Genomic DNA, 25,910 nt, shown 5'->3' on the forward strand with positions numbered 1-25,910 from the left:
TTTTCATTTGCAGAGCATTCCTGCTCTGAGTTTAGCTGTAAACAAGACTATGAATCAGGCTATTATCTTGGTCACATTTGGTTTTTGTGGGCTCTCTGCACCCTCTCTCAACTGCCAGGCTTCCACCCTTCCTTTGCCCAGTGCCAGGAACCAAGACACTGTCTGCCAGACCACCTCAGTTCTTGCAGTTGGTCCACTCTGCTGCTCCAGTACTGGGACCTGGGGTGCAGCTCCCACAGTGCACCTCTGTTCACACACTCAAGCCCTCAGCTGTGCCAGTGCCAGAAACCCCACACATGCTGTCTGCCACAGCCTCTCTGGTCTTGCAGTCAGTACAGTATGCTGCTCCAGTACTGTGACCTTGGGCGCAGCTCTATCAGTGCCCCTCAGTTCTACCCTGGCAAGGTCACTTCCTTTCCTATACTGGGACCCCTCTCACATACAGTTCCATTACAGCAACTCAATTCTGATATTCAGTCCTACTGCCAAGCCAATACTGGACCCAAACGAGCAAAACACAGCTCAGCCAGTGCACCTCAAGTCTAACATCCAACACCACTGTTGATGGGAACCACCACAGCTCCGCCAGAATCCATAAATTCTAACATTCAGTGCATATTTCTTCTCAGTACTAAGGCCCACACACGCCCTTCAGGACTCCTCGCTTCTGTGGCTTAGCACCACTCGCAGCTTCACCAGGGCACCTCCAGGCTAACACTTGGCAACACTGGCACACCAATACTAGGTTCCACACATGGTTCCATTAACATACCTAACTACTGACCTTGTGTGCCTATTACTATTCCAGTACTGCAGCCCACATATAATTCTGTCAGTGGACCTCAACCCTAACCTGCAGCACCCCATTATTCCAATACCAGGAATTACACAGTGCTCTGTTTCTCATTCCTCACCCGCTGCCTTTCTGTTATTCCAGCACTGGGCCGGGACCCGGCCCTGTCTATACCCCATTCCTCATCTGAAGTGCCCCAATATTGCTGTGTTGGGGTTCACATACAACTATATGCTAATGCACCTCCTGCTGTTCTGCAGTGCCCCCTGCGGTTCCACACACTGACTTCTGTTTGAAGATGTGTTGGAGCCAATTAAATCTATTCTTAGCTGCCATCTTTATTTGGGAGGGTCTGTTTCACCTATCTCACTCTGTTCTTACCTTTACGTTGTTTACTCTTGTTTTCTTTCTCACCCACTTTCCTTTCCAGGTCTTAAAATCCACGTTAACAGTTCTGCTCTTTCTTTCATCTGTTTCTTTTCCCTCCTTTTTTCCCTTCTTTCTCTTGCTACCTCCTCTTTCAAACCCTCAAATGTGGTTATTTCTTTTGTTTCGTTCCTGTCTTTTCTTCATAAGGCGTTCATTCTTTAACTATTTTCTCTTCCCTTCATTCGTTCTTTCTTTTTTATTTGCTCTTTCCTTTGACTCTGTATGCGTCCTTTCACTTTTTTTTATTTTTTATATTCCTTCCTTCCTTTCTCTGGTGTTTTTCTTATCTTTATCTGTCAATTCACGTTTTACTATAAATCCCTCTTTTTCCCGTTTGTATGTGGAAGCCACAAGTTAATTGTCTGAATCCGAAGTGTCACTGGTTTTCCCATTCTGCGCCAGTGGGAAATGTTAGTACATACATGCCCAGGCTCATTCGCTGCTTGTTTCTCGCACCCTCCTTTTTTTTTTTTTTTTTTTTTTTTTTCTCTAATGTTCATTTTTCTCTTTCACTTCACACTTTTAATTTATTTTTTCCTCTAACTTTCGCTCGCTCTTTTCTTTTGTCTCACACGTTTGCTCTATTTCTTCTCAGTTGTGTTTTCATTTTCTCATTCTTTCTTTTCCTTTCTTTTATTTCTTTGTGACCCCTTATCTTTCTTTCTGTTGTATTGCTTTCGCCTCTTTTTCTGAACCATCCGCTTTCTCTCCTGTGGCCTAGTTATGAATGCAGCAACAGGTGCAGTGGCACCAAGGCTCGGAGACCTATAGACCTCACTCAACTCTTAACTACTGCTCTATTTTCCTACCGAAATTCCAGGCAACCATTTTCCTTTCTTACTCCAGGGCCCATGGCACTGTTACTATGCCAATTGTCCTCTCCATCTTTACTACGGCTCCCTTTTTCCTTTCACCCTCCAATCCGTCCCAAATCATAATTTTGTTATGGTGTTTTGGGCATTACACACTAATGCCAAAAGTTTATTTCTGAGAAAGGGTTCTATTATTATTGTAAATGTTTTAAGCTATAGGAAGAAGGTAAACAGAAGTGCATTAGTTAATTGCTGGGTCACTGGAATTATATGGCAGGAAAATATGAAATTATGAGGCAGGTTGACCAATTTATGTGACAGGAAATGTCCAGCTATAAATTTACAATGCCAGTAGCTCTAACTGAAGAAAATGTAAGACCTATTGCATTGCAAATGTTTTTTGTGAATAGCCAAAAAGTCTTATCTTTGCAAATCGTTATGATGGATTATTATTTAATATCTGACATGTAAAATACTGTTTGTAAATCAGCCCTTGGATATATGTTGATTTCACACTGTTTTGCTTTTCACTAATGACAGAGCTGAAACACTCATGCACTGACAAAAATCTCTGGAATGCGCTTCGTAGTCCAAAGAAGACCTTTATTATTTCACTACACAAGGTTCCTAAAAGGAGATTAGCATGTTGAACGCACACATTTAAAAATGGTCATAGCAAAAATGTACAAATGATTCTCCACTGCAATATGCACAGCAAATATATGTATCTATATTATAATGCAAAGCAAATAATGAATTAAAAAGTATGCATCTCCATGAGGCAAGGGCAACCCTCCTTTATCTCTCTCCTAATCAGCATCAAATCGGCAGATCCCAGAATCTATTGAGGAGAGAGAGATCAATTATCCCCTCGGGAAGAATGACACAGCCCAGTGTCCTGGATGCGCCTTAGATAGTCCTTCTGGTCTTGGCCTCTACTTTGAACAAACAAGAGAGGAAAATTCCACACTTCCCTCTCCCTGCAGAAGTTTAGTTATTCAAAAAAATGCTGATTGCTTTTGGCTAGCTTTGAAAATAACACGTTGGGATGTGGACACTATCCCAAGGTGATAATCCAAAACAAGGCCATTCCCTGCTGTCGGAGTACATTCTTATGAGCCAAAGCCCTTGGTGGGGAAAAAGTATGAAAACACGACAGAATGCACATTGTACAATGTGGAAATACTCTTGCAGCTTTTAACGAGGCCGTGAAGCTAAGGCTAATCTGAATACAAAATGGAGTCTGTAACTGATGACCACTAAAGTGACGGTGGACAGCTAAGCCAGGTGCAAAGTGGTGCAACCCGAAGTCAGTGGTCAAAACACGCATCACTACACACACTTATAAACATTAGAACACGCATTTGCAGTGCAATAGGTCTTGCATTTTCTTGAGTTGGTGACATTGGCATTGTAAATTCACAGCTGGACTTTTCTTGCCAAATAAATTGGTCAACCCTGTCTCATAATTTCGTCTTTTCTTACCATGATTTGGTGGTCACTGGCAGCTACTGACATCACAAATCACAAGCCCTTGAGGAGCGACGAGATGACTGCACTGCCTTGCTTTGTATAAACGTTTGAACAGAAATTGAGAAAATAAGGCTGGAAAAGTATTTTCTTTTTATTTTAATAGAAGGGAAAGTCTTGCAAGCATTCTTGACTGAAGTTTTATGACCCCAATAAAGTTTCACATCATTGCTTTTAGGTTTATCTACATTCTACTAGAAAGGGCATATTGTGGCTTTCGCGAGCAGTTAGCAAAAAGACTGGGTGTTTCTTTTGAAAAATAAGCTTATTTTAGGAGCCAGAGGTAAAGGAAGATAGCACTGAAATAAAGCCAAAATAAATGTCGGCGACATAAGAGAAGATGGGAGAAACGGAATGCTGCAATAAAACGCAGGCAGTCACCGGCCTAAAAAACCCACAGTGAAAGAGGAGCACCAAAGAAATATCAAAAATAGTCAGTCACAGCAACAGATAAAGAAACCAAAGTGTAATAATACAGTAGCTGGTCACTGCTCTAAAAACAGAAAAAGGAGGGAGAAAAAGGCAGAACTGACCACTAGTGAGGAAGAATTTTTAAAGGGCACTGCAACCAACAAATGAAATCCTTTAAGCTATAAGAAGTATAGTAAAGGTATACATGGTGTTGAACGCTTACGCTCGACTTAAAAAGCATTGCATGCAGGCGTGCCACATCTGTGTTGGTATGAAAGCCCTTTGACAAGACAGATGCTCATTCTTTCCTAGAGTCACTATGTTCACATCAACCCAGTAAGTCTAGCGCTGCTCCATGAAGCACCTTCTTGTCGCTGACCTCAAGAAGGCTACCACTGCAGTGGTGAAGTCCGAGGCCTCAGTGTGCTTGTGACAGAATCTGCAGGCACAGATCACTGTGGCCTTATTGACAGTTCTGTCCCAGTGACCCTTTTTAGGTTGAGCGTATCAGCACGCAAGCGCAGCTTTTCTGATGTGTTGGTATCTATGTGGGCTTTTAACCACTCTTACTCGTTTGTGGGCTTGCCTTTTAAAAATCCTTTCACATTGGTAAATGCTTTACGTTTGTCCCTCCTTGAGGTGTGGTTTTGTTACAGGCTTCGGGATCAATGCTGTTACATGGATAATTGCATGTTTGCCCTTATGTTTGACTGCAAGAGAACTTTTTTCCCTTTTGTATTTCTCCTTCGCACTCAAGGCGGGCGTAGCGCTTTGAACTGACTTTCTCATTTGTGTTTTTACTTTTCATTTTCAATTTGTGAGAAAAGTCCAATTAGGAATTTACAACGCTAATATCTCTAACTCGAACAAACGCGAGACCCAGTGCATTAAAAATACTTGTTTACCTTGACAGCTCCCCCCACACTCACTCTGCCCGCCACCTTTGCACGCAGCACTACAGTTCTCATACTTGTTAAACACGCTTTGACCGCTGCTTGCAGTACAAAAAGAAATACAATCGGCCATTGTACGAGCTTGCCAAGGTCCGACCGACCGACTTTCTCAATGCTTGAGTACATTTAATATGAATTTAATTGTCTATCTCTTATTATTTTGTGTTGGCTGGTTTGAGTGTTAATTGTGGTAACTTTTTAATTCCTTCTGACCGTTCTTTTAATTCCAACCGCGATAACCCCGAGGCAGCGGAAGTGTATCTGTGTTTCACACGTTGGCGGCAGTCTGAGCACAAGTGACCCTGCTTTATCCTAACCTAATCCTGTCTGTTTATAAACAGAACTGGACCCGCCCACCCGCAGACCAGGCTAAGCCGTTTACCGCCCGCCCATCATCACCCGTGGCTGAAGATCCGAGGGATTCGTGCTGGTAGATACTTTATTTTGTTTATTTTCATGGATGCGAAATGTTAAAGCAACTGGTCAGCAAGTCAGGAGTCGGGCATAGCGAAGGTGCGCCCCAGGCAAGAGTGCTCCGGTAGTGCAGAGGGAGGAAATTAGTTATAGCAGCCTAGTTAATTCATAAACTGGGCTGCGGGCGCGAGATGCAGATGGAGACAACCGGCTTTTGCATCGTGCTCTTGCACGCAGTGTTTTTTTAGAAACTGTAATTTTCACTGCGTCAGTGCCTTTCTGTAAAGCGTGCTGTAAATCGTAATAAAATGGAAATCCTTCTTTCAATCCGCTGCTCAGCATTAGTGCACCTAAAAACCGCTTACTCCACTGTCGCTAATGTCATGTGTTTTGTGAAGGAAGTGCAACTGTTAATATTTTCAGTTGTATTATTTATTATTTGAATTGCTCAACCGTGCACAATAAAAACCGATAACAAGACGCTCATAAATATAGAGCAATACAAGAACAAATGATGCATATGAAAGTTGCACACAAGTTGCATGTCTGCTCCCATGCATCCTATCCTCCCAATATTCAGCAGTGAAAATGAATAGGTATATTTAAAATGCAAAGGGATACATTTCCTGCGCAACTGAGAACATAGCAGCAGTATATCAAATTACAGCCTCCAGAAAATCTTTTTGAAACTTTGTTTTTATTATTATAACATGCGTTATGCATTGTATAGGGCCCTCTACTCTTCTTTCCTCCTATCCATTTGTAGTTTCTCTAAATCTTGTGCTATCGGTTTATCTTTGTTTTACTTCCTATTGTTAGCTTCTCTGTTTCAAAAGCTTGTCTCTTTTTTGACCCTGTAAGACTTTCCTTCCTGTTTTAGCTCCTTAGTTGTGTTTTTTTCGATTATGTTCTATATTAATTAGTCTGTTCCTTGTGTGCTCTGTTTTATTTTATTTTTGTTTATTTTTAGCTTCTTTGTTTAACCCCTTTGCTGCCAGGCCTTTTACCCCTCAGGTGCAAAGCCTTTTTTTGGCTATTTGGGGCAGTTCGCATTTGGCCCTCATAACTTTTGTCCACATAAGCTAACCACGCCAAATTTCCGTCCTTTTTTCCCCCCAACATTCTAGGGATTCTAGAAGTACTCCGAGTTTGTGGGTGCCCCTGAAGGAGACCAAGAAATTAGCCAAAATACTGTGAAAATTTTGTTTTGTTTTTTTTTCCCAAAAAAATGGGAAAAAGGGCTGCAGAAAAAGGCTTGTTCCCCCCTCCCCCTGAAAATGGCATCAACAAAGGGTTTGCGGTGTCAAAATCACCACCTTCCCAGCTTTTAGAAACAGGCGGACTTGAATCAGAAAACCACAATTTTGGCATTTTACTTGGCCATAACCCATTTTTACTAATTTTTGTGCTTTTAGCCTCCTTCCAGTTCGTGACAAATGGTTTGCAGAGGAGTCTGGGTAAGAAAATGTTGGTGGATACACGCAAGCCAAACCTCCCTGGACTCCTCCAGGTGTCTAGTTTTAAAAATTGTCGTCTGGGTTTGGTAGGTTTCCCTAGATGACTGCTACACCGGTGACAAAAAACGCAGGACCCCTCCCTCCTGCCCCCCCCCCCCAAGAAAAAGAGGTAGTTTTAGATATGGATCATTTTAATGTATCCACATCCTTCTTGTGATGTTCCAAACACTAAAATTGTGAAAAGAAACACACTTAGGTTATGTTAAAAAGATCCCTCACCCACCAACGTAGTTGGTGGCATGCTTCATCATCCGGGTCCCACTGAGACACCTAGAAAGTCACGGGTGTGCTGTGACGCCTGATTACAGCGGAGCAGGTTTTGTCATTTTACCACACCTACTGGTTGGATTTGGCACGAGGGTGAGTGATGGCTCAGTAGCTCAAGTTTTATTAAAGAGATTTCACAAAAATGAAATGCACTGTTAATAACTGAAAGCCCAAAAAACTGAACCAGTGACTTGCAGCTCGTGAGCTGTAAAGCCGTGTCAAGGCACCAATCGCTTTACAGTCGATTCACACGCCTTTCATACATGACATGCACAAGACCATTCACGCTGCCAGCTGCAGGCCCAGCACATTACAACACTCATCAACAGACAGCGGCATTCAAGGGCCCATCACTTTCATACACCCACATGCCTGATACAGCAATCACACCACCTGGTGGGAGTGTGTGGACTGGCGATTGGCTAGCACTGCCAGCCAAGGGCCACCTCACGCACACCGCCATCACTATTTTTGTTTTTGAACAACAAAGAAACCACTAACTAATTATAAATAAGTACAAAACTACAATCACAAAAGCTCTAATTGAATACATGACAGTAACGCCAACCGTGAAGCTGAACATATAAAAATATAAAACGGCAGTTTACGCTCACTGTAGTTCCCAGTAATTCTTCTGTGTGGTAACTCCTGAAACAATCCCACACAGCCCAGGCCTTGAAGGACAATCAGGGCAGTACATCCTAGTCTCCTTCCGAATACCTCTTCGAGCACAGACTCTACATCTCTTAGCAGGAAAGTCTTTTTTGGCCGGGGGAGGAATGTGCTCAGCAAAGTGCCGATCTTTCAATCTAGCCACATCCTCCACCACTGTTTCTTTAGGAACTCTTGCCTGTTCCAGCACCACAAGGCTCGCTATGACACTTCTGAAATTTCACAGATGTCATCTTTGACTCTGGAGAACTATTCTTGAACACAACAAAAGCATTAAAAGTTGCCAAGTGGAACAGGTGAACCGCTAATTTATTTTACCAAACATAAGCCTTACGAGCAGCAGTGTAAAGTTCCAACCTCTGATCTACTCTGTCAACACTACCCATGTGCTTATTGTAGTCTAAAATGCACACAGCTTTGCGCACTTCAGCAACTTGACCCCAAACAACCACAGGTGAAGTACTCTCAACATGGATGGTAGTTAACATGTACACATCCCTTCTGTCTACGAATTTCGGAGCTAGTAGCTCATCTTTCCGCAAGGCACTGCACTGTCCCTTAATTTTTTTAATTATTATTATTATTTTTTTTACAGACAAGCTCTCTTGGATAGCCTTTCCGGTTAGAGCGGATTGTGCCACAAGCAACAATTCCTTGAATAACTGAACTCCTGTGTAGAAGTTATCTACATACAAATGGTGACCTTTTGTTAAACAGTCATCTACCAAGTTCCCACACAATTTTCTCACTAACTCCAAAAGCAGGCGGACAACCAGTGGGGACAATACTGGAATCCCTACCAGTGTAGACCCCGAAATTATAAACATATCCTGTACTACTTTCAGACAGCATATACAACTTAATTCCATATCGTGCCCTCTTGCTAGGAATGTATTGTCTCAGAACCAAACTACCCTTGAACAGGACCGAAGACTCCTCTACAGATATTTCTTTGCCTGGACCATAGATCTCTGAAAACTGATCTACAAAGTGATCAAGGACAGGTCTAATCCTAAAAAGACTGTCCGAATCAGGGTGATCTCGTGGCAAGGCTAAAGCATTATCAACAAAATGCAACATCCGAAGAAGCTCATACCGATTACGACCCATGGTTGCCGGAAATATAGCAGTTGCCATCAAGGGACTAATGGACCAATATGAAGACAGTGTTGGCTTTCTTATCAGCCCCATCAAAAAAGGTAAACCCAAGAACTTTTTCAACTCTTCCAGATTTGTGGGAATCCACAGGCTAGCTCTAGAGTGTGGCCTAAGTTTGGCAGCATTGTCCCTCAAATAATGCTCCACACACAAAATTAGTCTGCTCAACAATCTCTTCCAAAAATACATCATCCATAAATTGAAAGAAATTGACAGGCAAAGAAGTTTACTGGTCTCCCGGGGTGTAGCGTGAAAACAATAAAGACAGGCACCTGTGGCTGCTCCATGGTTGGAGCAACCTAGAGTTCAGGTTTTCCAATGGGAAGCCTTAATCTGCTGGCTGCTGCACCATTGGCACACCAGAACTGCCCAATAGTGCTTTGTCCGGATGCACATGATCCCTGTCGGAAGCATATTAAAGTATACTGTGTATAGAGCCCAGTGGATCTCCAGTATTGCAGAGGCAAAAGTAGATAGGACTAATGCTGTATTTTGTGGTAATGTGGGTGAGCAGTTAGGCTCATCAGAGGGTAGTGCTAAGCATTTGTTGGACTCACAGAGGCAATAAATGAGAGATACACTGGAAGAATAAATCTGAGACCATTTTTTGAAAAATAACAATTCTTTTTATGTTTCAAACCCAAGAACTTCTTAATCAGGTAAGTAGACTTTTAAGTATGCTTTGCAGTTTCAAATCTACACTGCAATTTTCAGAGTTCTTTCAGTGTTATCCTATGGAGGAAAAACAATGTTCAGCAAACACAGGGTTAACAAAGACTTACAAAGCCAATCTCGGGGTTAAGGTAAGTACTGGGCACTAATCAGAACCACCCCAACAGGCCACACTGGGTGGCACTGAGGCAGCCAGGTGCAGAAGTGTATTAAGGCTGCAGTGTCTTTTTTTTTTTTTTTTTTTCTTTTTTTGTTTCTTGTTGGAGAGCAAGTCCGGTGCCTACGGGAGACTTGACTCTTTTTTTTGAAGGCTGGGTGAGTTGGCTTCTTGTTTAGGATTCTTCGAGGTCAGGAGGCAGGCCAGAGCGGCTGGTTCCAGGTCAGCTGCTGCTTTTCCTCTTCTGCGGGTGCAACTCTTCTTTGTCCAGGTCTTCTTAGGTTGTCGAAATCTGAGTTTGTGTTTGGGGGTGCCACCTAAATACTCAATTTAGGGGCCTTACAGGGAGTGCCAGACAGTAGCCAATGGGCTGACCACCTAACCCTAATGGCCTAATTCTTTCCAAACAAGATGGAGGCATTTAAAAAGTAGCGTCCACTTCAGCTTGACTGGCATGAAGTGGGCACTCCTGCTAAATTAACTAACTTTCCAGCCTGTGGTGCCACCAAAAGTGGGGTCATGACAGAGGGGTTGGCCATCTCCACCATCGCGATAGACCTGAGCTGCATTACAAAGGTGGCAAGGCCTTTGAAGCTAATCGCCCTGGAATGTCCATGCTGCCTGAGAGGTCACACCTCTGCCCAGATCAGGCCTTTGTCTCAGGTCCTTGAGAGCACTGGCTCTCACATTGTGGTGGGAGGCAGAAACAAGTCTGTGGTGGCTGAACTGGTCGGAACCAGTAAGTCAGCACACTAGTAGCTGGTAGGTTTGCAGGGAGCACTGATAAGGTTCCCTCTGTGTCACATTTTCTATCAAGTCCATCACTGGGGTCAGTGAGTTTATTATTCTGACCTGTTTGAAACCAAACATCCCAGGATTCAGAGAAGCCATTATGTAGCTACGGAACCCTTCATGACCAGTGTCTAACGCATGCATGTATAGTGGCTTCCCTGTGCACTTGCAATGTCTCCGAATAAACACACTTAGAAGGGCCATATCTGCTCATGCACAAATGCCCCTCACATGTGCTTGAATGCACCCTGCTCTAGGGGTGGCTAATTCCTGGCACATGCAGTGTATGGGACCTGGTACACAGGGATGGTGTGACGCATTGTGTTTTCAATTTAGCCTCCACCAACATATGCAGTCTGCAATGGCAGCACCGTCTGGGTTAGGTGAGTGGTCCCTGAGGGTGACACAATTGGTGCTGCAGCTCTTAGACCTTCCTTAGATCCCCAGACCGAGGTACCAGGGGTAGCTAAAGAGTTTGCCAATTGTACAAAACAAGTGTGCAGTTCGGTAAAAGAGATGTGGCACTGGGGACCTGGTTAGCAGGGTGCTTTCCTACAATCCCTGATTTGCCTTTTAGTTTATTAATAGCTTTGCCATGAGGGCGGGAACAGTAGTGTTTCTGATGGATACAACTACCTGTGGATTCCTCACCTCATGAATACTCCCATGGCGCCAGCATTCGACGGAAATCTTCTTACTAGTCTCTGCACGTCGACGAGGACGTCACTCTAGCCCACGCGACGCCGTCTGACGTCATACAGGCAATAAGAGGTCCTCGACGACGTGCGGACGTCAGTTCCCTTTTTTCCGTGCATTCGAAACGGTTATCTTCGAGGGAGCAACTGTTACTCTTGCGGTTACAGTGTATATCTTGCTGCGTAGTCTTTCGCTGTGGAAATAATGTCGCAGAGGAAGTCTGGATTTAAGCTTTGTCGTGAGTGTGGAGGCAAGATGTCGGTGACGGATCCTCATTCCGATTGCCTTTGGTGTTTGAGCTCCGACCACGACGTCTCGACTTGTGATTCATGTCAGCACATGAATCCAAAGGCCCTCAAGGAACGTGAGGCGAAGCTGTTTATGGCCAAGTCAAAGGGGAAACATCACAAGAAGTCTTCTTCCCCAAGACATCGGCGTCATCGAGACTCCCGGCGCCGTAGAGAATCTCGGCGTCATTCAAAGGAGACTCGCTCCAGGTCCCCGGATCGGCGCCGAAAGACATGGGAGGTCAGTCCCACGGTTACGCCGCATCCTTCGACGCCGTTGCCCTCTCCGGCGTCTCCAACTTCACCTGGACAGGCGTCGGTGATTGAGGTATTGGAGCCTCAAGTGTTTTCTCCGGCGCAGACGCCGAGGCCGGCGTCGGGGTCACCTCCGAGACAGGCACCCCAGTATCCGGCTTTTCCCACCCCTGGAGCCGATAGTTCCGCATTCTTGAATGCGATGTATGCCATCTTCCAACAGATGGCTCCAGGGGGTGCTCCGGCTGGGCCTTTGGCCTTTTCTTTGGGTGATCCTGCGCCTCTTCGGCCGGCACCCTTTATGCCCTTTCTCCCGTTTGGGAACGTGGGCTCGGCGCCACTGTCGGCGCCGGTGGCTTCAGAAGGATTGGCCCCGGGGATTTCCATCCCGTCGACGTCGGGATTTCGGCCTGTGACTCCGGTGGGTCCATCTGCGGCAGTTGCTCTTCCGTCGGCGCCGAAGTTACCTGTGGCGCCGGATGCGGCGTCGGTGGCTTCTGAAGATCGGCGCCGATCTTCGACTTCGGCGGAGGCATTGTCGACTCCGCGTATTGAGCAACGACTTCATTCAAGGAGACGTGCTCTCCGTGTATTGAAAGAGCAGGAGTACCAACGAGCCCTAGAGGAAGGAGAGCTAGAGGACTCGGGTGATGGGCTGCGTGGACTGGAGTCGGCCAGTGGGCTGGACACTTCCCCTGAGTGGGACCTTTCGTCCCCGGGGGAATATACTGAGGAGGCTGCTTCCTTTCATGCAGTGGTACGGAAGGCAGCTAGTTTTTTGGACCTGCCTTTGCCGGTGGTGGAGGCAAAACAAAACCTTTTGACAGAGGTGTTGCATCCGGCCTCAGCCGCGGCGGAGCCTCTGTTACCATTTAATGACGCTCTGCTGGATCCGGTGTTAGAGGTGTGGAAGAGGCCGGCATCTTCCCCAGCAGCTCACAGAGCCGTGGCCAGGAGGTATCGGACGGCTCCGACTGACCCTGGTTTCCTATCTAGGCACCCTACGCCGGAGAGCTTGGTGGTGCAGGCCTCCTGTTCGTCCAAGTCAGCGCCTGGTTCTTTTCCGACGGTGCCTGGGGACAGAGATTCAAAGAAGCTAGAGGCGCAGTCGAAGAAGATTTTTTCATCCTGCAGTCTGGCGTTAAAAGCCACCAATGCAACCTGTATCCTGGGGAGGTATATTCATGCTCTGATGGATGACATTTCCTCTTCGTTTACAGAGCTTCCCCAGGGTCTTTTGGATCTTGTCTCAAATGCCCAGGCTGCTGCGACCCAAATTATCCAGACGGGACTGGATACCACCGACTCGGTAGCTAGGGCAATGGGCACAACTGTGGTGGCAAGGAGACAGGCCTGGCTCCGTAACTCGGGCTTTTCGGCAGATGTACAGTCCACATTGTTGGATCTCCCGTTTGATGGGGACAAACTGTTTGGAGCTAAGGCTGATTCGGCCTTGGAACGTTTTAAAGAAAGCAGGGCCACGGCTAAGTCGTTAGGGCTCCAAGCTCCTTCTTCCACGGCCTCTTCCAGATTCTTCAGGAGGTTTCGTGGATTTGGGCGTGGCTCTTCCTCCTCTTCCTTTCGGGGGAGATATCAGCAACCTGCTTCTTCCCATCCCTATAGATCTTTCAGGGGGAGAGGTAGGGTCCGCACCAGGGGAGCCTCTCAGCAGCACTCTGCCTCTTCCTCATCCTCTGGCGGGGTGCAGCAGGGGAAGCAGCCTTAGGCTTCCACCATTTCCCACTCACTCCTCTCCTGTAGGGGGAAGATTACAGCATTTTCTCACCAAATGGAAGACTGTTACATCGGACACTTGGGTTCTCAGTGTTGTGGGAAAAGGCTACACCCTTCCCTTTCGGGAGTTCCCGCCCCTCATCCCGCCCCGCCCTTCGTATTGTTCAGAAGAACACCTCCTGTTGCTAGAACAGGAGGTGCAAGTCCTCCTTTCAAAGGGCGCGGTGGAGTTGCTCCCGGAGCAGGAAAGGGGTCGAGGAGTTTACTCAAGGTATTTCCTGATTCCCAAGAAGGATGGTCGTTTGAGACCAATTCTGGACCTGAGGATCTTGAATTGGTTCCTCAAGCAGGAAAAGTTCAAGATGCTGACCCTAGCACAGGTGCTTTTGGCGTTGAACATGGAAGACTGGATGGTGTCTGTCGACTTGCAGGATGCTTACTTTCATATCCCGATACTCAAGTCACACAGGAAGTATCTCCGGTTTGTGGTGGGATCGCAACACTATCAGTTTGCGGTCCTTCCGTTTGGTCTTACTTCAGCACCTCGAGTCTTCACGAAGGTGATGTCGGTGGTTGCGGCAGAACTCCGAAGGAAGGGGATAGCAGTATTCCCTTACTTGGACGACTGGTTGATCAAAGCCAAGTCCCCGGAGCTTGTGTCGCATCATCTGCAGTCAACAACCCAGTTGTTGTTCGACCTGGGTTTTTCGGTGAACGAGCCCAAATCTCACCTAGAGCCCTCTCAGCGCCTCCTGTTCATAGGGGCAGTACTGGATACAACATTGGGTCGTGCCTTTCCTCCGCCTCAGCGGATTCAAGATATTCAGGATTTGGTTCCAATGTTTCGAAATGGAGCGGTAGTTCCAGTCCTCAAGGTCCTTCGTCTGCTCGGTCTTTTTGCCTCCTGCATTCTGTTGGTCACGCATGCTCGCTGGCACATGAGGGTTCTTCAGTGGTGCCTCCGAAGGCAGTGGTCTCAACACAGAGGGGATCTAGAGGGTACTGTCAAGATCTCCAGAGATGCTGCTGTGGATTTGAAGTGGTGGATTGCAAGCAACAATCTTTCACAAGGAAAGCCGTTCCAGCAGTCGCCACCAGTGGCCACAGTCATAACGGATGCTTCCACTCTAGGGTGGGGAGCTCATCTGGGGGATCTGGAGATCAAAGGTCTTTGGTCTCCAGAGGAACAGATGTTTCACATCAATCTGTTAGAGTTACGGGCTGTACGTCTGGCTCTCAAGGCCTTCCTCCCTTCCCTTCGTGGTCAGTCGGTACAGGTCCTAACGGACAATACTACCACGGTGTGGTACATAAACAAGCAGGGAGGAGTGGGGTCATACCTTCTCTGCAGAGAAGCTCTTCGACTATGGTCCTGGGCAAAGGACCATCGGATTTGCTTGATAGCAAACCATCTGGCTGGAGTTTTGAACGTGCGTGCGGACAGTCTCAGTCGCCACTTCTCGGCAGACCACGAGTGGCGTCTCCATCCAGATCAAGTCCGTTTAATCTTCCAGAGGTGGGGGTTTCCTCAGGTAGATCTGTTCGCCACTCGAGAGAACGTGCATTGTCCGTTGTTCTGCAGCCTTCAGTATCCGATGCAGGGAGCGTTGGGGGACGCGTTTCAAATAACCTGGTGCGGCCAGTTGCTTTACGCGTTTCCTCCCATACCCTTGATTCCTCGAGTATTGAGGAAGATTCGCCAAGACCGGGCTCTAGTAATCTTAATAGCTCCGGATTGGCCAAGGAGGGTGTGGTACTCCGACCTTCTCCAACTCTCAATGTGCCCGCCGCTCCGTCTCCCTTTCAGGGCAGACCTCCAGTCGCAGGGGCAGGTTCTACACCCCAACCTCCAGAGTCTGCACCTACATGCCTGGAGATTGAACGGGGCAACCTGAGTTCCTTCTCTCTCCCGCCTGAGGTAGTGGATGTTATATTAGCGGCCAGGCGACACTCCACTAAATCTATCTACGCTAATAGGTGGTCTAAATTTGTTGCGTGGTGTGGAGAGAGGCAGATTGATCCTTTGCATGCTCATCTATCGGACGTTTTGTCTTTTGCTCTATCTCTGGCGCAGAAAGGTTGTGCAGTGGCTACCATTAAGGGTTATTTATCGGCCTTGTCAGCCTTCATATGTCTTCCAGACCAACCATCTTTATTTAAATCCCCTATTGTTATCAGATTCTTGAAAGGTCTTCTAAATCAATATCCTCCAAAGCCATTCATTATGCCGCAATGGGATTTGTCCTTGGTCCTGACTTTCCTTATGGGGTCCCCTTTTGAACCTATGCATTCTTGCCCCTTGAGGTATTTGGTTTTAAAAACAGTCTTCCTGATAGCTATAACATCAGCAAGGAGAGTGAGTGAGTTGCAGGCCTTATCAGTAAAGCCCCCTTATACAACTTTTTATGGGGATAAGGTGGTGTTGAGGACCAAGGCTGCTTTCCTCCCGAAGGTTGTTTCACCCTTCCATTTGGCTCAGGCAATTACTTTGTCCACGTTCTATCCTCCGCCTCATCCTTCCAAAGAGGAAGAAAGACTGCACCGTCTGGATCCAAAGAGAGCGTTGACCTTCTTTATTGATAGAACAAAGGATTTCAGGCTGGAGGATCAGCTGTTTATTGGATACGTGGGCAAGAGGAGAGGAAAGGCAGTCCACAAGAGAACACTATCCAGGTGGGTTGTTCTTTGCATTAAAATATGTTACTCTTTGGCAAAGAAGGATCCTCCTGAGGGCATTAGAGCTCATTCCACCAGAGCTAAGTCGGCCACTTCGGCCTTGGCCAGGGGTGTTCCTGTGGTCGACATCTGCAAGGCCGCAACTTGGTCGTCCCTTCACACTTTTGCAAAGCATTACTGTTTGGATTCTGAGGTTAGAAGGGACGGCCATTTTGCACGGTCAGTGCTGCAGGATTTCTTGGTTTGACCATTTAGGCACCCACCGCCGGGCGTGGTACTGCTTTGGGACTCTATTCATGAGGTGAGGAATCCACAGGTAGTTGTATCCATCAGAAGAACGAGTTACTTACCTTCGGTAACGACTTTTCTGGTGGATACATTAGCTACCTGTGGATTCCTCACGGTCCCACCCGCCTCCCCGTTGCCTTTCTGGTCTTACCAAGTAATCCTTGAGTGCGCTCCTCTTGGTCTTTGAGGGTGCAATAGATGTGTATATAATATATTTATATATATGTATATATCTTTGTGTATATACTTGGTGTGTGTATATATTTTAAAAGAGAAAGTTTTTTATATATTTATATAAAAAGATTTACAGTTATTCATACAATGTTGTGTGTTTTTACAATGTAATGGGATGTTGCCTTGCTCTTTCATTGCATTGCCTGGTTGTTCTCATGCACGTAAAAAATGATTGGTACTGACGTCCGCACGTCGTCGAGGACCTCTTATTGCCTGTATGACGTCAGACGGCGTCGCGTGGGCTAGAGTGACGTCCTCGTCGACGTGCAGAGACTAGTAAGAAGATTTCCGTCGAATGCTGGCGCCATGGGAGTATTCATGAGGTGAGGAATCCACAGGTAGCTAATGTATCCACCAGAAAAGTCGTTACCGAAGGTAAGTAACTCGTTCTTCTCAGTTCATGTTTAAACACTCACTTTGAATAAATACATTACTAAAGCATGATGTGGTAGCATACTGTCATTTACAGACAGTAAATTTCCCATTGGAATAGCCAAAAGCTTTCCCTCAAACTTGCAGCTTTACTTATAAAACTATATAGTGTATTAAAAATCTATGAAATCATTTATCATTTGAACATCACCAAGAAAAGTGTTATGATTTTGTTTTAATTCTATAAATTATTTTTTTCATCTTGCAGAATTACAGAAAATGGGCTTTCACAACTACTGAAATATATTTTGAAATGTTTGTACGATTGGCTTAGGTATTTAAATGTTGTGTTAATAAAAATCTGATACCCTGCAGCCTCTCATTTCACACTCTTTGACTTCAGAGTTCAAGGATTTTGTAAAGTGAATTGTCTGACTTGCTGTACAGAGAAGTCAACTGACTTATGTTTTGTTTCTCTGAACACAGAGCAAAGGTGACAAGATAAAAATATCTAAAGGCTTTTTACTGCTTCTTCACTTTCAGAGTGAGCAGAACACTTAATCTTTGTTCATGAGTGACTAGGTTCGAAATTTAGCTCGACCTGATGAAATCTGACTCTCCATAGTAAGCGGGTGAGTAGATTTTTCGAGGCATGACATAAATTTGTTAGAGCCAACCGTAATTAGTCAGACACTGAAAGCCTTCCTACTGTCCATCAAGGGGAGTCTGGTTTAGGTGTTGAAGGACAACACTGCTATGTGGTACTGCAACAAACAGAGTGGGGTGGGGTCGTGGGCCTTGTGCCAAGAGGCTCTGTGCCTCTGGCCTTGGCTGGAGCTCTAGGACACTTTCCTGGTTGTCTCTTTGAGCACTATGGTGGTTGAGCTCTGTCGACAGTGGCTGGTGGACAAATAATGGCATCTGCTTCCAGTGGTTGCTCCCAGTCTTTCTAGAGTGGTGCAAGCCCTGGCTTGAGCTGTATGCCACAGCTGAAAACATGCAGTGTCACCATTCTGCACATTGGAGTTTCCAACATATTGAGTCGAGTTCAAGACTCATGTATGTCTCTATGCCTCCCCTAATTCTCAAGAGCATTTGGACCAACTGGTTCCAGGTCATCTTGGTGGCCCTGGACTGAGCTCCCAAATGTGTGGCATCCAGCTCTCCTGACGTTGAGCATTGATTCTTCAATTAGGCTGTCCCTTCAGGAGGATCTCCTGTTACGGCAGTAGGGCAGGGTATGGCACCAGATCTTGCACATGCTTCAGTTTTATGCGTGGAGATTGAGCGGGCAGTTGGGTGTTTGGAGAAAAATCAAAGGTCTGATCTTATTTTGGCAGCCAGGTGTTCTCTACCAAATCCAGCTATGCTTTCTGTTGGGAGAAGTTTGTGACCTGGTGGATCCCCTTTCTGCTCCTCTGTCAGAGGTTTTGTTAATCATTTCCTTCACCTAGCAAGGCCTTGCCATTGACACTGTAAAAGGTTATTTGTCAACCATATCTGCCTTCATGCAGCTGCTGAACCTACTTTCCATCTAAGTCGCCAGATGTGACTCATTTCCTAACAGGTTTACAGCATCTTGTTCCTCCTTCCCCATGTCATTCCCCATTGGGACCAGAATATTGTTTTGGCATTTCTAATGTGTACTCCTTTCAAGCTGCTCCATTCGTGTCTTTTTAATGCTCTTCACAATTAAGACTGCTTTTCTGGTGAGCATGGCATATGCCAGGATAGTCAATTAACTACACGTTCTTTCTGTGGACTCCCCATAATCCATGTTTTTCCCGGACAAACTGGTTCTCAGAATGCACACCTCTTTCCTTCCAAAAGTGGTCACCCTTTCCATGTTGGCCAGAGTATCACTCGCCTTACGTTTTACACCCGCCTCACCCTTCCAAGGAAGATGAGACTGCATTGTTTAAACCTTAAACAAGCTTTCCCCTATTACATTGATCACATCAAACCCCACAGGGTGAGTGATCAGCCTTTTACCAGGTTTGTTGGTGCTAAGAAGGGATAGGCTGTTCAAAAGTGCACCATCTCCCAGTGGATTGTGCTTTGCATCACAATATGCCATGTACTGGCAAAGAAATAACTTCTTGAAGGTCTGTGTGTTCATGCCACTACTGCGTTAGCTCATGGGGGTTCCCGTCCTGGACATCTATCAGACAGCCGTGAGGATATCCCCATATACATGTTTACTAAATAATACTGCCTTGACAGCCAGATCCAAAATGACTGGCTTTTTCCCGTTCAGTCTTTCAGGACTTTTTGGTCTAGCCAGTTCACAGTCCCACCTCAGATGAGGTATTGCTAGGGTATCTATTCTTAGGTGAGGAATCTGTGGTTAGATGTCTCTATCTGATGAGCAAGTTACCTTCCATAATCTCTTATCTGGTAGAGACACTGTCTAACTGCAGATTCCTCATCAGCCCTCTCTTCATCCCTGGTGTGTGAACGGAGTTGTTCTGCAAAGGAGCCCGCTAAATTCTGTACTCTGGTTAACACTTGTACATTGGGTTTCATGTGGCTTGGCATTGTTGGTGTGGAAACAGTCAGCCAGGGTTGCGCTTAAGTAGGCACCTCAACACCATTTCCAACGCAGACGGCATAGACTCTGAACTGCTCAAACCCACCTATCAGTGCACAGTTCAAGAGTTTTCAGATCCAGGCTGCCGCCTGGGGAATATGCTAAGATGAGGAATCTGTAGTTAGTCTCTACCAGATAAGGCATTACCATTGTTAAGTAAATTGTTCATTATTTAATTGAGGGTTTTGTAAAGTGCAACTTGCAGGAGCTTCAACACTTGTATGGTTAAATGGTAGGGGATATTGACATCAAATCTTGACAAAAGCGGAACAGCCAATCAGTTATTGGAGGCCTGCAGCCTAATGGTGCAAGCCCTCTTTCCCTATGCTGAGGTGAAATGGCAAAGACTTAGACGTTTCACCAGCCCTAAGAAGCTTTGCATAGAGCACTACCCAGCAGACCAGCATGATAAGAGAATCAAGTGGCTGTGGGGGCAAAATGTGGGAAACCAAGACTGCCCATATGTCAGATTGAATGCGTATGTTTTCTTGGGACTTTTCCAAGATATTCTTATTTTGTAATGTGAGTTGGATAGTTGTGTTGTACAAGGCTCCTCCATGTGGAACTCTAAGGGTCTTCCACTGAATTTTTATTTTTTGTAGTTTGGGGGTGGATGTATCATAAATTTCACTTGGCAAGAAGTCCAAGTCAAACACAGACCGACCAACTAAAAATCTAAAAGATGGTTACACTTGGAGTATCATTAGTAAGACTCCATGATTGGGGCAGACCTTATTAGCTGCCTGGTCAATGGGCTGGGAAGAAGCGTATATATCTAATCTCTAGGTGGTGATACAGTCTGAATTCTTTGGAGAGGAGGATGGTGTTTAGAATGTCCTGAATTTGTAGTGGTCCTTTTCCAATCTGTGGTGTTTAGGTTTGAAATTCAAGTGAACAATACTTTGAAGCAGGGTGCACCTGGCAAATCATTTATAGCTGAATTGTTGTAGGCTGAATTGACTTTCATTGGCAGACCTGAGATCTCGAGTGTTTGATAGGGAACAAAAAGACTGCTGATCTAGTTTGGAGGGCAGTTATTTATAACCTTGTGGACATAGTTTTAAACTTGAGCCTCTCCTGCAGACGGAGTCAGTGGAGAAATGTGACTGGCTGGGGTAAAATGGTCATGACTTTTAAGGTTCTATATGAGGTGAGCTGCATAGTTTTGAACTTACTGGGAGTTTCTTAAGTGAGAAGATAGGATGGTAGTTTGGACAGTGTAGAGTCAATTACCATTGTCCAAGTGTGATAAGACCACTATGAGCATGCAGGCAGTTTTCTGTGAGCATTGCAGCAGAAGTGATAAAGGTGGAAAAAAATGCATCTCTGTATACTGTATGTATTAGTTCAAAAATTCTCCCAGGTTGCCTGCTTGATTCACAGACTTGGGGAGGATCCCAAATCATCCAGCCACACAATAGAGATTGGAGAGCGGATTGAACCAAAGAGTAACATTTTGGTCTTCTCCACATTGAGTTTTTTTTTTGTGTCCACCGGTGCATGTGTGAGACAAATTGGGAAAGGTTGAGGGAGCTTTCAAGGTTGCCCTCTACCTCAAAACAAAGCGGAGTGTCATCGGCATAAATGTGGAAGCCAAGAAGTTTGCTAAGTGTGCCGTATAGATGTTTAATAGGATGGGAGACCAGATAGAATCTTGAAACAGTGCAATGAATGTCAAGAGTGCTAGATGGGGAAAGGGCCCAGTTTCTATTTATATGTGCAGTTTTGTAGGAAGGAGGATAAACCATACCAGTGCAGGTACCGCTTATATCTGCTGAGGTTGCCAGTCTGTTTATGAGCACATTTTGGTCAATGGTGTTAAATGCAGCAGATTGGTCAGCTAGTATCAGTGCGCATGGGAGACTTTGGTCGTGGACTGATTAGAGTTCCTCTCTTCTATTTAGCAGAGAAGGTTCAATTATTTTTCCCAATCTCAATTCTAATTGGAAATCACTGAGGAGGCTGTTGGACTCAAGGTAGAGTGGGCGTTGATAGTAAATAACTATTTAAGTACTTAGGTCACACAAGGGAGCCTAAAGATGAATCTGTAGTTGACCAAGATATTCAGATCCAGTGAAGCTTACTTTAATGGAGGAGTTACAATTGCATGCCTAAAAGACTGGGAGATTCCCATAAAGCAAGGAACAGTTTATGAAACTGGTGATAAGTGATGTTAATCTTAAAATACCAAGAATGATGCCTTCCACATTATCTGTGTCCCGTGGAGGAGAAGACTTCTTGGAGGAGGACAGGATTTTGCTGATTTTAGGTTATGTGGCAGGCAAAACTCATTCAAGATAAATGTGCTTGCGATGTCGAGCTTGGGTGGCAGTGCTCTGGAGGGTGTTTTATTGAATCCGAGATCTTAGATATCGGGGAACTTTTTTTTTTTTTTTCTTTTTAAAATCCGTTCCCAGTGGTAGAAGTGACATTTTTAAGTGATAGATGGGGTTAGGGTAGAGGTAGCCTGACTTCATAGGACTGATGGAGGGGGTCTGTCATGGGTAAGAAATTGCCCAAAAAATGTGTGTGTGTGTTTTTTTTTTTTTTTTTGTTTTTGTTTATAGTGCTTGCGGTTCCACCCAGATCCTCACCAATGCGGGTAGATCTGTGAATTCAGATCCCAATTTTTAAAAAACCGCACAAACACCCGATCACGCACTCCTACGGTCACTGATATATCTGCTCAGAGACCCAGTGAACCACTTACACACCAATCACAGACTTACACAAGCACTCAAACACCCAGTCACACAGCCAGATAAACACTCATACAGCCACTTAAACACACCCACTCGTAGATCCACACAAGTGTGCACACGAATACAACCACTTACACATCCACCCATCATGCACTCACTTCCCCACCCAGGCACTTACACATCCATACACCTGCTGACACACCAATACTCACCCCCACTCAGAGGCACCCACACACCCACTCGCAGACCCAAGCAGCCAGTCACGCATGCGCTCACACACACCAACTCACAGACCCAGGTCACAGGGATTTTATAGTTGGGGGAAGTAGCATTGAAAAAAGTTGAAATTCACTGACATTGTAAGTGGGAAATAAAATGAAAAGAACCTTAGAAATTCACTAAACAAACAAAGGTTGCAGGGACTTTCTAGATTCAGATTTTACACACTGCCATAGAAATTCAGCGGTTAGTCATCTCAAACTAGAACTCCTGCCCTATGGAAACTATAACTCACACACTCACCATGCACAGCGACATAGTTGATAATGTTACTGCAACATATGCAGTAAATTTGCTGAACTATGCATGGCGGGGAGCGAGATATAGGTACCTTCGGGTATGAGTTAGTTTCTTGAGTAACTCTAATTGCTGAATTTCTATAGTGTGTAAAATCTGAACCTGACTATGTCCCTGTAACCTTTGGATTTTTGACTGTGTGTATTGTTCTGCTTTCCCTCTTATAACCGAGCTTACAGAACCTCTCTAGAATGCACTTCTGAGTTTAAAGAAGACATTTTATTGTTATTAATTCCACCCCACGAGGTTCCTCAGAGATGAAATTAGTAGATTGGAAGCACACCTTCAAAAGTAGTCGCAGCAATGAAAGTAAAATATATCAAAGTACTTCTCAGTTGCAATGTACACAGCAAATATAGGTGATTATGTTATAGCATAAATTCAAAGCAAAGCATAAAAGTCAAAATTCATCACCGTATGGGCAATGCGGTAGGGCCTATATTCAGCTTCATCTTTCTGGGGTCTGCAAGTTGATGACTCCGGTCAACTGCGAGAAAGAGATTTTATACCCAAACGGGAGACGGGCAACCGACGTCTAGCTCCTGTCTGAAGTCAAAGCAGATTCAATCTACCCTCCTGTAGCCCAGAGTCATCCTTAAAAGCAAACTCAGTGTGAGAGCCGAAGAAACTTGGAGAGTGGCCAATTCTCCTGAGCTCCCTCGCTCTCAGACTGGATTGCGAGGTAAACACAAAATCTACGTGACCTTATCAGCTAAGGTCTGGTGTGAAGAAAACAGCTTGGTCCATCTTGTGGAAAAACACAGCTCATCTGCAATGTCTAACCCTACGTTAAAGCCAATAGGCAGCTAACCTAGCTATCAAATGTAATGTCTAATGTCATGTCAAAGCCAATAGGCAGCTAAACTGAATACAGAATGTAATGGCTAATGCCATGTCAATGCCAATAGGCAGCTAAACTGAACAAAACATATAATGTGCTACTGGTGAACAGTGAGCAACTAATATGCGCAGTGGTGAAACACAATGTCATTGGTCAAACACAATTAATAGCATCACATGTATGCATATATATTATGCATGGGCGTAACTCGCAGAGCTTCTCTCAGTGGAATTCTGCAGAGTTGCATAAAAACTCTGCAAGATTCAGTGGAGTTCCGCAGGCAGAATCCAGAAATGTCGCACTGCTTTTTAGTGCCAGGAGCTTCATCCGAACTTTAAAATCAGTACGAACGGCACCACGCAGTGCACCATAGACTGCTGCTTCTTTCTGCCGCTCGAGTAGATTTTCTGCTTGACTGGCAACTTTCTCAACACGAACGGTCGCGACCTGCTGCACTTGCCCATGTTGAGAAATCTCGCTGGAGGGAATTCTAGCATCCAAAATTGCACTAGGAGATGCAAATCTTGCTTATGCTCACCAGCTTAACGTTGAAGAGCCGTGTTTGAGAAAATAGTCCGCCATGCAACAGTTGGAGGAGTTTTGCCAGAACTCTGTGCTTCAAGCAGAACATGGTGTGGGCAAAACTCTGCAAACTCTAATTAATTAATATCAGTGCAATCTTATTTTATATATACACACATGCATACTAGTTGCATGTTTAGTTAGGACCTAGTTTCTATAAAAAGTGTTTTTTGTTTTGCTAATAACTGCGGTGCTGTTTGATGAATCTTCATTTTTCCAAGAAAATACGACGCTCACTTCAGCATCTGTCTGGAAAGTTTTGGGGTGATCTGTCAAGCGAGGGCTGAGAAAAAAGGGAAGGGGTCCCAAAACTCTTTTTCCACAGGGACTTTGACCAGGAATAGCACCAAATTTGGCAGAAAGGGTAGCGCTTAGTCCAGAAAGAGTCCTTTTTGTTAATTAGTGTAAATCTGTTAAGTATTTTTTTGAAAAATGAAAGAAAATCCAAATTTGTAAATATAGGGAAGCGAAGGTTCTGCAAACCCTCCCAGTCTCGTGCTGAGACCTGATTGACTGCCAACACTTCAACGCGGAATGCGCTTGTTTCACTAAAGCCCCCGGGTGGGCCAGGCCTCAGGGGCATTTAAATTGTGAAGGGGGGGGGAGGCAGCCCCAGGGACCTGCCACCTCCCTGGAGCTTTCTAGAAAATGGAAACTGAGAGGTCGCCTAGCCTGCTCCCTGCAACCATGTGGACCACTGCCTTCCCGGGGCATTATAGAAAATGGATTGTGCAGCCCCCACTGTGACTGTCACCTCAGGGGGGGCTAAAATACAGTAAAGAGGGGGGGGGTCTGTTTCGGACCCCTGGCCCTGTTTCGGACTCCTGGGGACCATTACCTCCCTGAATCAATAGTCGTTGAAGAGGGGGCTGCGCTCTCCTCCCCCCTCCCCCCCCCCTTTCGAGGAGCAAATTATAACTCGCGCCCCCTCCATGCACAGTTATCTCAACAATAATTTGACTGCAAATGTTACAGTAACATTATCAATGGTGTTCTAAAAGATATGAGTGCTGTAATATCTGGGGTAATTAGCAGCGAATGGTGATGGCACAAGTTGGTTACCTTAGAGCACTAGTTATACTTACTTGAAATACCTATAATAGCTGAATTTCTACGGTTTTGAATGTTTTAATGTAAGCCCAACTAGAACGTCCCTGTAACCTTAGAATAAAAAATAAAAAAAATTCACTGAAGCAAATCAGTTTCCTAGCTATAGTGTCCCTGTAACCTTTGTGTTTTTTTTGTCAATTGCATTTTTAAACGGTATGTAATTTTAATTAATGTTAATCCACCTCCCATACCCACCCTAACCCCTTAAATTACCATTGCCACCCAAAAATCCCATACCCACCCTAAAAATTCCCTTGCCACCCAAAAACACCACTATAAACCCTAAAAAGAACTTGCCACCAAAAAACCCATACACACCCTAAAAATGACTGTTTGTGTGTGTGTATAATATATATATATATATATGAGTCTGGATGTATGAGCACCTGT

General features: G+C 45.1%; 1 protein-coding gene across 2 annotated transcripts in view; it reads left to right on the forward strand.

Moving 5' to 3' along the window:
• The window catches only part of SLC7A1 (solute carrier family 7 member 1), a 393,527-nt gene that overhangs the window by 69,886 nt on the left and 297,731 nt on the right, over window positions 1–25,910 (forward strand). The window contains exon 2 of one of the 2 annotated variants that reach the window (XM_069202197.1): window positions 5,270–5,358. The exons of the other annotated variant lie outside the window; for it this stretch is intronic. The gene's annotated coding sequence lies outside the window, so the exon portion shown is untranslated. The remainder of the gene's footprint in view (window positions 1–5,269; window positions 5,359–25,910) is intronic. 2 annotated transcript variants of the gene reach the window in all.

Source organism: Pleurodeles waltl, chromosome 8 (genome assembly GCF_031143425.1).
Source record: "Pleurodeles waltl isolate 20211129_DDA chromosome 8, aPleWal1.hap1.20221129, whole genome shotgun sequence".
Lineage (NCBI taxonomy): Eukaryota > Metazoa > Chordata > Amphibia > Caudata > Salamandridae > Pleurodeles > Pleurodeles waltl.